Raw genomic sequence first — 12384 nt, forward strand, 5'->3', positions numbered from 1 at the left:
AGTATGTGAGGTAGTAAATATTTTATCATCCCCATCTGACAGATGAAGAAACTGAGGTTCAAAGAAGTGAACTCATTTTTCCCAAGGCTACACAGATAGCAAGCTGCAAAGCCCCAGGGTAGACCCGAATCTTCTCACTCTGGCCCAGGTGTACCCTCCAGCCCCATCCCATGACATCATAGTCCAAAACAATTTTATTATTTGTGCATCCCCAGGAAATGAAAGTCCACTTGGCAACGGGCTATCCTTCAGGGGAATGGAAAACTTCAAAGAAGATGAAAGCTTTAGCAGTCTGTAGAATTCTCTAAGTCATTGATCTAGACACAAATGGCCCAGCAAACGGGAAGGAATGCAGAGCTCTTTCTGGTTTGCTTTTTAAATAAGCAGGGAATCTACTTACCCACACACACCTCTGGCACAGTTAATAAAGAAAATTTATGGTGTGCCTGACAAGATGCCGTCACCTCCTCCCTGTGGTAGGGGTAAACATCTGTAAAATCTCTGCGTTAGATGAAAAGACTGATCAGGCCATGAAGATCTGTCTTGATCACTAAGGAAAACCAAAAAGCATTTGGTGACCCATTTAGGCTTAATTTGCTTTCAGTCTCCTCTACCATCTGCAGAGCTGGGAGGTGAGCTGTTGTTCAGCCCATTTGTACACACTGATTGTGTCTGGTGTCTCCATTCACCTGCATCCCAAACATGAGTCCCTTCAAAAAGACAGAGTCACATCTTCCACCTGCTGCTCAGGTCGTCATTTATTTGTGGCTCCCAGACCTACCTGTCAAAAAATATTTTCCATTCGGAGTCAAATCTGGCTGATTGCACCAGTGTATTTATATGAGTGGGTCTGTGTTTTATTGCTGTAAAAAGGGATTAGTCCTGCTGTAATAATATTTTCCATTTAGAGAGCACTTTGGGCTGAGAGCCCCATTCGAAGGCACGTTGTTCTGATGCTGCTTTTCTAAAACCACCCGCTTTATCCCATCAAACTTTGTGAAAATGACAAATAGCCTCCAGGCGCCCCCCCCCCCCCACAGTCAGCTGGCAGAGGAAACAGCCTTAAACAAGGTTATTTTGGCGATTTATATCCTGAACCCCCATGGGAAAGACTGCCAAAACTTTGAGTTCAGACCCAAATCAGAGTCAACTGAATTAGTGGGAAAAGCCTGGCTGGAAAAAAAGTAGCCAAGGACTGGAAAGCACCTTAGAAATCACCCAGAAGAGTGATTTCCAAGTTTATTTCTCCAGCAGAACTCCTTTTACCTGACAAAACAAACGCCTGCTGGTTACTGTGGCCATCCTTGGTCCTCCCCTGGTGGCTCCCAAGGGTCCCAGGGAACATTTTTGAAAACCTGTACCGCAGGTCAACTTCTTCATTTTACAGATAAGAAAATGGAGGTCCAGAGAGATGACATGACCTGCTCAAAGGCTGACAGCAAGTGACAGGGACAGCATGCTGTCCTAACGGCCTCCTTAGCCAAGGAGGGACTGAAAAGGAGGAACAGGGACAGCATCTTGGTTCCTCTTTGCTGGTTTTGATGTCAGTGGTTTTCTCCTGAATGGGAACCTTCAGTAGAGCTTGAATCTGGGTTCTCTCTGGTTTGTTCCTTCCTGGTGCCCCGTAGTGGGGACCAGCATCTTTCTTTTTTCCCTCCTTGAACGCAGATTGAAACTACTAGAGACCCTTCAAAGGCATACAGGTTCATCCACCCCAGAGCCTTTCCATTTGTGAATCATAAAATAAATAGACCTCCAGGGACAGAGCCCAGGCCTTTGTAGAAGGGTTGGGGGCGCCCTTCACTTCCAGGTCCCCAACTTTGCCCTGCACAGGGCCCCTCTCTGACTGCTCCACCTTCACCCAGGAACTTCTCTTGTTGTGTATGTCAAATAAAAAGGCAAGCAGTGTGAACCTAAAATGTCAGGATCCAAGAAAACTGCAAGACTAACCTGCTTAACCAAGCATTTCTGGAAGGGAAGGGTCCTTGTGACGAATGCTTTTAGACTGTTTGCTCACTCTCCATCCATCACCAGTTTTTGTTTGCCAATCCCAAGCAGATCATTTATACGTGCTCAGAATCCCTGGGTAATGGGCATGCTGTAAAAATAAATGGAATAAATAAATTAGTGCTTGAGCTTCTCAAATAAATCCAGTTGAATTAGACACACCTAAAGTCACTCAGTCTTGAAGAGCAAAGCGGAGACTGTAATGAAATGAGAGACAGGCTTTTTGTTTCAGAAAAAGTAAGAAGAGCAGAAAAACCTCACTCAAAAGGCATGAAAAATTTCAAGAAATAAAGGGAGTCATATTTGTACAGAGAGTTATTATTATTTTTGAGGCTTTGTCTCCCAACTGCCTTTTTCCATAGCTTCAACTCACCTTATATTTCTAGAGCCCTCCACTGAGATTTGAATGTGGGTCTTTTTAAAAGTGACAGTGGGGCTTCCCTGGCGGCGCAGTGGTTGAGAGTCCGCCTGCCGATGCAGGGGACGCGGGTTCGTACCCCGGTCCGGGAAGATCCCACATGCCGCGGAGCGGCTGGGCCTGTGAGCCATGGCCGCTGAGCCTGCGCGTCCGGAGCCTGTGCTCCGCAACGGGAGAGGCCACAGCAGTGAGAAGCCCACGTATCCCAAAAAAAGGAACAGTGACAGTCACTTGACAATCACTGTATGTGCCCAAAGAGAAAATAAGGTTGTTACACCTGAAAAAGTTACCCCTCAGAAAGGAGAAAGTAGCCCAAATTTTCACATCCTTATTGTCTTTCCTAATATATTTTGAATAAAAAGTTTCTACTTGGGTTAGACACATGAGCTAGAAACACACACACGTATATAACCATCCTTTGTTTTGTGGTTTTTTTTAATCTAGGTTGAATATTTGCACTTGGAATGAGAAGACCCTTCTTTCTTTTTAAATTAATTTATTTGTTATTTATTTATTTATTTTTGGCTGCGTTGGGTCTTCGTTGCTGCACGCGGGCTTTCTCTAGTTGCAGCAAGCAGGGGTTACTCTTCGTTGCAGTGCACGGGCTTCTCATTGCGGTGGCTTCTTTTGTTGCGGAGCATGGGCTCTAGGCGCGTGGGCTTCAGTAGTTGTGGCTCACGGGCTCAGTAGTTGTGGCTCACAGACTCTAGAGCACAGGCTCAGTAGTTGTGGTGCACGGGCTTAGTTGCTCTACAGCATGTGGGATCTTCCCAGACAGGGCTCAAACCTGTGTCCCCTGCATTGGCAGGCGGATTCTTAACCACTGCGCCACCAGGGAAGCCCCTAACCATCCTTTGTTGAGACCCCACAATATACCAGGCACTGTTCTATGTCCAATATTTTCATTAACTGTTTTAATCCTCACAACAACCCTATAAATCATGGACTATTATTATCAGATGAGGAGACTGCTGGTTTTAGATTCTTACGGAGGTCACCTGACAGAACTGTTCTTTTAAGAGGCAAAAGAGAAAAATCACCTAGGATTTCGAATGTATTGTACAATTAAGGTAAATTACATTTAAAGTAAACTTTGACATCTATGCTTATAAAAGTTTATATATTCAAGTTGGCCTAAATTGCATTTTTCTTTTTTAGATCTTTCAACTGGGAAGATAAAGTATGACCTTGTAATTTGCATTATTTTCTACGTCGGCATATGCAGTATTAACTGAGCACGTACTTTGTTTGGAAGACTACCTTGGCAGCTGTGGGGGAAACAAGTGAGATGTATTTGGACCTTACACTCAATCCAGTCACAGTCAAGACTCACACACACACACACACACACACACACACACACACACACACACACCCTCCCTTCCTCCTCCCAGAGCTGGGACAAGGGTGAGAAGAGGGAGGCTCTCAAGAGTGTCTCCTTAAACAGTTTGCCCTGGAGGTCTCACTTGCATCACCCTAATCCAGGTCTTGTCCCCTCCTTCTTAAGCACACACCATGTACTGCAATTCAATACAACAAAATAAAGCGTGTTCATGTATTCAAGCAAATGGACTATGAGGAATGTACAAGATCTATAAGTGGTCAAAGTGAGAGGGTTGGTGCAGACTTCACATTAGTGAATTCTGATTAACAAGCGAAGTTGCCAAGCCAGTCAGCCTTGAGCAGGAACATTTTGAGGAAGAGGAAATGACTTTATTGCAGGAAGACAGCTGAACAGGAACAACTCGTTAGAGTGGGTTTGATGGACAGGATGGAGGAAGCAAACTATTCCCCACAGCAATAGCAAGAATCTAAGTCCAGGAAGTGATGAGATCTGCAAAGAAGAGAGCTCCAACCACACCGCATATCCCAAAAGTGTCAGTGCACCAGAGCCTAGTGTTACTGAGTTACCTCAGCAGACAGGATGACACAGACACTCATTCATTCAGCGAATCCTTACAGACCATCGATCACTCCACTAGGCACTGGATGCAATGGCGAGTGCAAAGCACAGAGAGATCCCAGCCTACCAGGGATAGATCCCAGGCAGGCTCTACAGGGTCTCCTCTGTCAGTGGTACCAGGACCTGAATCATCATCCCTTTGTATCTCACCCGTTGGTCACTTAGGAGCCATCTCCATTATGGGATCAACTGTCATGGTATCATATTACTTGTGTTCAGGTAACCCTTATGTTAGTTAATAATGGCTCCAAAGGCCAAGAGTAGTGATGCTGGCAATTCAGATATGTCAAAGACAAGCCATAAAGTGCTTCCTTTAAATTTGCAATTTCATAAGGAAAGAAAAAAGCATATGCTGAGGTTGCTAAGATTTACAGTAAGAATAAATCTTCTGTCCGTGAAATTGTGAAGAAGGAAAAAGAAATTCATGCTGGTTCTGTTGTCGTACCTCAAACTGCAAAAGTTACGGCCATAGTGCTTGATAAATTCTTAGTTAAGATGGAAAAGGCATTAACTTTGTACAATAAGATATTTTGAGAGAGAGAGGGAAAGACCACATTCACATAACTTTTATTACAGTATATTGTAATTGTTCTTTTTTATTATTAGTTGCTGCTGTTAACCTCTTACTGTGCCTAATTTATAAACACAACTTTATCATATGTATGTACAGGAAAACACATGGTATATACAGGGTTCAGTATTATTCATGGTTTCAGGCATCCACTGGGGGTCTTGGAATGTATTCCTTGCAGATCATCAGGGACTGCTCTATTACAACTATTGATTTCATTCCACGAAATTTATATTTCTATTAAAATGATGCTCTGTGAAATGGAAAAAGGTTTTCTTTTTAATTTATGTGTTTTGTATATGCTTGTAAATTCTTTTGTTTGCCTAATTCTCTATGCAGTAGTTCTCAGGGTATGGCCCTCTGCCCACTGTGGGCATACTCTCTAATCCCAAAACTTTTTCTTACCTGCCTGAATGAGATCAATTCATTAATAACTGACTACATATGTTTTGCTAAGTTCAGTATTTTTAAACTAAAATTAGTGCCTTTGAGAGCGGAGAGAGTTTATGTCTGCCTCCAATTTAGTATTTTGCTAATTCAGTGTTTTATTAACATTGCAAGGCTCCTACTGCACATGTGCATGTGCAAATAGCTGAATTCCTACAGTTTGGGGGAAGGATCCGTATTCATTGTCAGCACTGCCTTGAACGGTCATGTTCTTTAATTGCTGCTCTTCTTGCTTCTTAATAGCAAATTATTGTTGGTTTTGCTCATCATTATCAATTTAGTTTGTTGTGGGTTGTTTTTAACCCCACAGTATGTAGTAATGAATATTTATGAATTTTTAGGCTATAATTTTCCCAAACCTCTCTGGTCTCTATGCATTGTGTTCAAGTATGAATCATCCGTACCCTTATTACTACAGCAGATGTATACATACTCCCCTCCCACCCCCCATGATTTGCTAATGTGAGAACATTTCATTGGTAACGTGGGCAGTACATGGAATTTTAGCATGTGAACTGCTCACAATATACCATCAAGGTAACTCTAATACAGGTACTGGGTTATTTTTACATTTGCGTTGACATTGATTTAAAATAAAAAAACAAACGTGAGCTAATGGTTTAATTTTATTACATAATAATAAGCACTTAATGCATTTTGGAGGCCAGATTTGGATGATGTGGGGTGAGTCCTAATTGTGAATCATTTTCAACGTCAATATTCCCCAAACTGTGTTCTACCAGATGTTCATAGGTATCCTGAAAACAATGAGTTTTTTACTCAGATAAGTTGGGGAAAAGTGATGTGCATTATGTTCCCCTCTGACAGATTTGCAAGGCTCTTGAGCATATTATGATAGTTAATTTTATGTGCCAACTAGGGTAGGTCACAACAGCCAAGTATTTGATCAAACATTGGTCTGGATGCTGCTGCGAAAGTATTTTTTATATGACATTAACATTTAAATCAGTAAACTTTGAGTAAAGCAGACTGTTCTCTGTAACGTGGGTGGGCCCATTCAATCAGTTGATGATCTTAAGAGAAAAAAGACTGACCACCCCTGAGGAAGAGGGAACTCTGCCAGAAGGCAGCCTTTGGACTCAAGCTGCCGCCATCAACTCTTCCCTGGGTCTGCAGCCTGCTCTGAAGATTAGGGACTTGCCATAGCCTCTACAATTCCTTAAAATAAATCTCTCTCTAGATGGTACATACATACTTGCAGATATGTGTATATACTATGTATGATATATCTGTATATATAATCTATATGCACAGATATATGTATGTATACACTCTATGTGTGTGTATATGTATACAGAGAGAGAGAGAGATCTCATGTAGATGCATACACACTTATATGTTTGAACTGCAAGTGTTTCGACTTATACACAGATTTTTTTCAATAAATGTGTACTACGGTACTACGTGATCCGGTGATCCAGGGCTGGTTAAACCCACAGATGGGAAAACTGCAGATATGGAGGGCCAACTGTAAAGTTATAGGCAGATTTTTAACCGAGTGGGGAGTCAGTGCCCCTAACCCCTGTGTTGTTCAAGGGTCTATATATAGAGAGAGAATACACACACACTCACACACACACACACACACACACACACACACACTCTACTGGTTCTGTTTCCCTAGAGAACTAATACACATGTTAAAGTCTCTGAAAATTTCTACAGTTAAAAAAAACCCTGCTGGGGCTTCCCTGGGGGCACAGTGGTTGAGAGTCCGCCTGCCGATGCAGGGGACGCGGGTTCGTGCCCCAGTCCGGGAAGATCCCACATGCCGCGGAGCGGCTGGGCCCGTAAGCCATGGCCGCTGGGCCTGCGCGTCCAGAGCCTGTGCTCCGCAACGGGAGAAGCCACAACAGTAAGAGACCCGCATACCGCAAAACAAAAACAAAACAAAAACAAAAAACCAACAAAAAACCAACCCCTGCTTAACCCAGTATTTTCCCAGCTTATTCAAATCATAAAACATTTTTCATATAACACCTACTAATCTCTCAAAATATAACTTGGGAAATGCTTTTCTCAACACTTACTTTAGACAGGTTGTCAGCAATATCGGGCTCTGAATCTGTTTGATTCTGAAACGAATAAGTATTGGGACATAAGATTCCGTGTCCTCTTCTTCTGCACATGGCGAAGGCAGAAGAAAATAACTGCGTGTTATGTGGGCACAAGGAGGTGAAATGTCCACTGTGGAGCCCGTTCCACACGGTGATGACAGATGAAAATATCTACCAGTGAAATGGACCCCATAGCTGTGCTTTTGTCAAATGTTCCTTTGTGGACGTTCTCGGGGACTGGGGAGTCATACTGAAATATCATCAATCACAGTGTAACACGACACAAGGCAATGCATGAATGGCAGGGGGCCTAACAGGAAAAGCCAACTCTGTCTCCATAAAAACCCTCATACCTCCTTTGTCCCTTCTTGAAAGTGTTTCCACAAATGGTCCTCACTGACCCCAATTTATCCTTCAGATCTGATCTTAGAAGACAATTCCTCCAGAAAGGCTTTTCTGACTACATCCCCTACCATGAACCTACCAGGTCAGCCCACCTGCTTCCCTGTTACAGCATGTACATTTGCACTGGACATGAACGTTATTTATTAATGCCTGTCTTTGCTACAAGGCTGTGAGGCTCACGAGGGCAGGGCCCGTTTCCATCTTGTTCGTCTCAGCAGCCCCAGTGCGTGGCGATCAGCCAGTGGGAACTCTGAGCAGAGGAACGATGGATGCAGGGGAGCTTCCTTCTCCCTAATTTCTCTCATGATTCTACCCAGACTAGCCTTTCTTTGTAGCCAAATCTGAGTACTTTTCTCTACTCTGATCTTTCTCGAAAGATCTTCACTCTTTCAACCTTAAAAAAAAACTATACCAAGAGTCTACGAAATATTCATATATATGTGTGTACACACACACAGGCATGCGTGCACACACGTACATCTATACATCCATTTACTCCTGTGAATAATAATGATAATAAAAACAAACATTGGGGGGCTTCCCTGGTGGCGCAGTGGTTGAGAGTCCGCCTGCCGATGCAGGGGACGCGGGTTCGTGCCCCGGTCCGGGAAGATCCCACATGCCGCGGAGCGGCTAGGCCCGTGAGCCATGGCCGCTGAGCCTGTGCGTCCGGAGCCTGTGCTCCGCAACGGGAGAGGCCGCAACAGTGAGAGGCCCGCGTACCGCAAAACAAACAAACAAACAAACAAACAAACATTGGGACTTCCCTGGTGGCACAGTGGTTAAGAATCCGCCCGCCAATGCAGGGGACACGGGTTCGAGCCCTGGTCCGGGAAGATCCCACATGCCACGGAGCAACTAAGCCCGTGCGCCGCAACTACCGAACCTGTGCTGTACAGCCCCGAGCCACAACTACTGAGCCCGCATGCCTAGAGCCCGTGCTCCACAACAAGAGAAGCCACCGCAATGAGAAGCCTGTGCACTGCAACGAAGTGTAGCCCCCGCTCGCCACAGCTAGAGAAAGCCCGTGCGCAGCAACAAAGACCCAACACGGCCAAAAATAAATAAATAAATAAATTTTAAAAATAAAAACAATCATTTATCAAGTCTAATAGTGTGAAGAGAGATGGAAATGCAGGGAGCAGTAGGTTTGGGGAATGAGAGAGACCGAACCCAATCACAGCTGTATCACTTTCTGGGTCAAGTAAAATTGTGCAAAAGTTTTCAAACTTATATAAAGAAAAGCAGAGACTCAGTCTAATTCTTGGATCAGTTCCTTCTCCCCACCCCCTCCCGGGCCACCATTTACCCCAGCTACATGGTGGACACTGGACATGGGTTTCTCTTCCCATAATTATCACTGGAAACAAGCATTAAGAAAGACAACGCACTGGCAGATAGACAGGCTTTCATCTCAGGAAATCTGGCTGGTATTTGGAGGGGTAGTATGTAAGAATTGAGGGTGAGGGTGGGGTGCAGTGGACACCGGGCCTGGCTCCACTCACTATGTGTGCATCCTGCACCATCCCCATGGGACTTTCAACTACTCACACTCAGCGCCCCCTTCGCAGGGAGGGGTCAGAACGGCAAAGAGCTTGGAGCTGACCCAGGCTCATCCTCTCCTTCCAGCCCTGCACCACAAGCAGACCACCTGTGCCATCCAGTGTCATCTGAAGAGGTTGCCAACGTGGGTTATCCCCAGGCAAGACTGGCGTGTAGGGCTCTCCCGTGATTTCCTTCTCCTTCGCCCTGGCCCCCATTAAGTCTACAGAGAAGCCTCGAGATCAGACTATACATGGGATCCAGTCCCGGCTAAGCTCCTGGAGGAGCTAAGACCTTTTAAATGCCTTAAATGCCTTCTTCCAGTCAACTCTTCCTCTAGCTGACAGAAAAGCTCTGCTCTAACAGTGAGGAATCCCTCCCTGGCCCCCCAGCATGCACACACACACACACACACACACACACCCCCTCTATTTGAGATCAGGGAAATCCACACCAGAAATCCTAAAATATACTAAATAAATGTCACACTTTCAAAAATCTGGACTCCCTAAAAAAGGCCTGCTTTTTTGGTACAAGAAATGAGTATTGAAGCACAGTAACCTCTCATGTTTAAAACTATAGGGATCATTTTTATAACTTCCCAGCGAGAGCCCCAGCACACTAATACTAGTGTTCATGCATATCCAATCATTGCTAACCCCTTAATTAGGGTTAGGGCACCTGTTCCACTGAAATACAATTCGCTGATGTGATCCCAAGTTATTGAAAGGCAGAATGCTTTTATCCAAAAAGGCTGCCCCAACGCCCTCTGTTCCGCTGATAAAAACATTTGTTAAAAGATTCTTTTCCAGACGCAGAGCCAAGAGGCCGGGGTCATGGTACTAATCACTACACAGGGACCTGAGAAACTGATGACACTTGTGTGAAAATGCTGACTAGTTGGCAGCATCATTTTTCTAAGAGAAGATAGTAATTCAAACCATTGGCATATCACTCCTCTCATCCCAATAACCTTTGGACCTCTAATTTCCTCTAAGGTACTTAGAGATGGTCCACACAGCATCATTTCTAAATGGTAGAGGTTAAAGTTGGGGCCACCAGAAGCCACAAAAACCCAAATTGCAAAAGCACACTTGGACTTACCCATTACAAATGCGTTCTTTGGCTTCTCAGAGGAGCCACTTGAAGGTCGACTCCACTTAAACCCTTGGCTCAGAAGCAGCTTTATGACCCAAGTCTATTAAAATTCTTAGAGTCTCTGATGATGAAAATCCCAGCCAATTTTTTTCTCTTCATGAGGTGGGGGGGGGGGGGGAAAAACCAACACAAGTCTATTTGAAATCGTTTTATGAATTTTAATCATAGCAAATGTGTTTTAACAGTAGTCATAAAATCAACATTACCACATATACAAAGGACAAGACACCAGATTGGCATACAAAAATACCATATATTAAAATCGGGTTCATTGGAAAAACTCAGGACTTGCTAAGACACCACCTACAACAGAAAGAGCAAGCAAGAATGCTTTTTAAGACATTCCGATTTATAAACAGCAGCTTGATATCCCCCTAACGAAGTCGATATTTGGCAACATTTGGACACTATTTTCTACACAGTCCAGCAGCTCATTTATCTGTAGGGCTATTTGGCCCTTTAAAAGAAAAGATTCTAAAATAAATAATCCACATAATTGTAAATGAAACATGTCAAGGACTTAAGTTAACAGCCTCTGAGCAGCATTAATCTAGCCATTTGACCGGAGTACTAGTTATCAAGAGGGCCAGGGAACCCACCAGTGGAGCCATCCGAATGGCAGGGACCCTGTGCAGCAGCTGCAGGGCGTATGTTGGGAGTCTGTAACCACCCCAAGCTGAAACCAGCCTCCACACCTGCATCTGCCAAGGGAGCGAAACAGGAACACGTGGTGGAATAAAAAATATAATAAATGACCACAACCTGGATAGAAACTGAAATATTCTGAATGAGTCTTCCCAATAGTCTTAACCTACTCAAGTCAGAATACATCTACAGGCACGGGCATTGCATTCCACGGTTGGGAGGATGTCATTAGAGTTTGTCTGCAATGACTCAGCAACCCACTGCAGAGCAGGTTCTGAAATTGTCTTGTGTGCTGACGCCCAGTAGGGCCTCCTTGGACCCTCTCAACAGTTGATCATATTCCCTGTTTGTCTTCAGTTTAAACATCCTGAATTGAATTTCGTGGGCCATACTGGAATGACAAATCGTGCTTGGCTAAGTTAGTCCCAGTTGTCCTGGGTTTCTTTCTTCAGCTGGTTTCTGCCACGATTGACCTTCATCTCTTCATCTTCTGTCTACTTTGTTCAGGAGTTATCATCTCATTACAGATTTCCCTCCCTTTATGCAAGTGTTTTCTCACTCTCTGGGGATATCTTCCTATCTGTTGTTATATACCAAATGCTACATCTCCACCTCTACCATACAGTGTCTACCTAAGAGCTGGGTTTTCTCTCAGCCAGGAAAATCCAACCAGGAATTTTCTGAAGCACAGGGTAAGACACCAACAATTGCGTCCTCCCACTTTTTAAACAGGGATGACCTAAATATCTCAACTTGTTCCCCTTTGAGGGGCATCTGCCTCATCTATTTCCTCCTTCTTACAGCCCATGCTCCTTCACAACCATCACATCCAACCGTCTACCTCTGGATTCTCAAAAAGCAAATGTCAAATTAAAAACTGAGCTTCCCTTTGGAAAACTGTTGTTAGAATAATCCAATTAACGTACCCCAGGGAGACCACAGAAGACTTTCACACGGGCTACTAGCCCTACATCCCATGGAGATGAATTTAGAGCAGTGTTCTACAAGAATGGGGCAGCCATAAGAGAACATCCCCCATTAAAACAAAGAAAATCCATGCTGTTGCAGACTTCAAAAGACCCCTCAGTTCTTTGCCCCAAATATTACTGAGTGTCTCTAAAAAGATCCTAATATGAATAGTATCAAAAAC

At 44.0% G+C, this 12384-nt stretch overlaps 1 protein-coding gene across 4 annotated transcripts in view; it reads right to left on the reverse strand.

Moving 5' to 3' along the window:
• RNF152 (ring finger protein 152) overlaps positions 1-12384 on the reverse strand; it is a 100464-nt gene that overhangs the window by 8085 nt on the left and 79995 nt on the right. For 3 of the 4 annotated variants that reach the window (XR_009521779.2, XR_009521780.2, XR_009521772.2), the window contains 2 exons: positions 1951-2098; positions 401-550 (listed from right to left, as the gene is read on the reverse strand). The gene's annotated coding sequence lies outside the window, so the exon portion shown is untranslated. The remainder of the gene's footprint in view (positions 1-400; positions 551-1950; positions 2099-12384) is intronic. The other variant, XR_009521775.2, reaches the window with a different exon arrangement.

This window comes from Delphinus delphis, chromosome 13, assembly GCF_949987515.2.
Source record: "Delphinus delphis chromosome 13, mDelDel1.2, whole genome shotgun sequence".
NCBI lineage: Eukaryota > Metazoa > Chordata > Mammalia > Artiodactyla > Delphinidae > Delphinus > Delphinus delphis.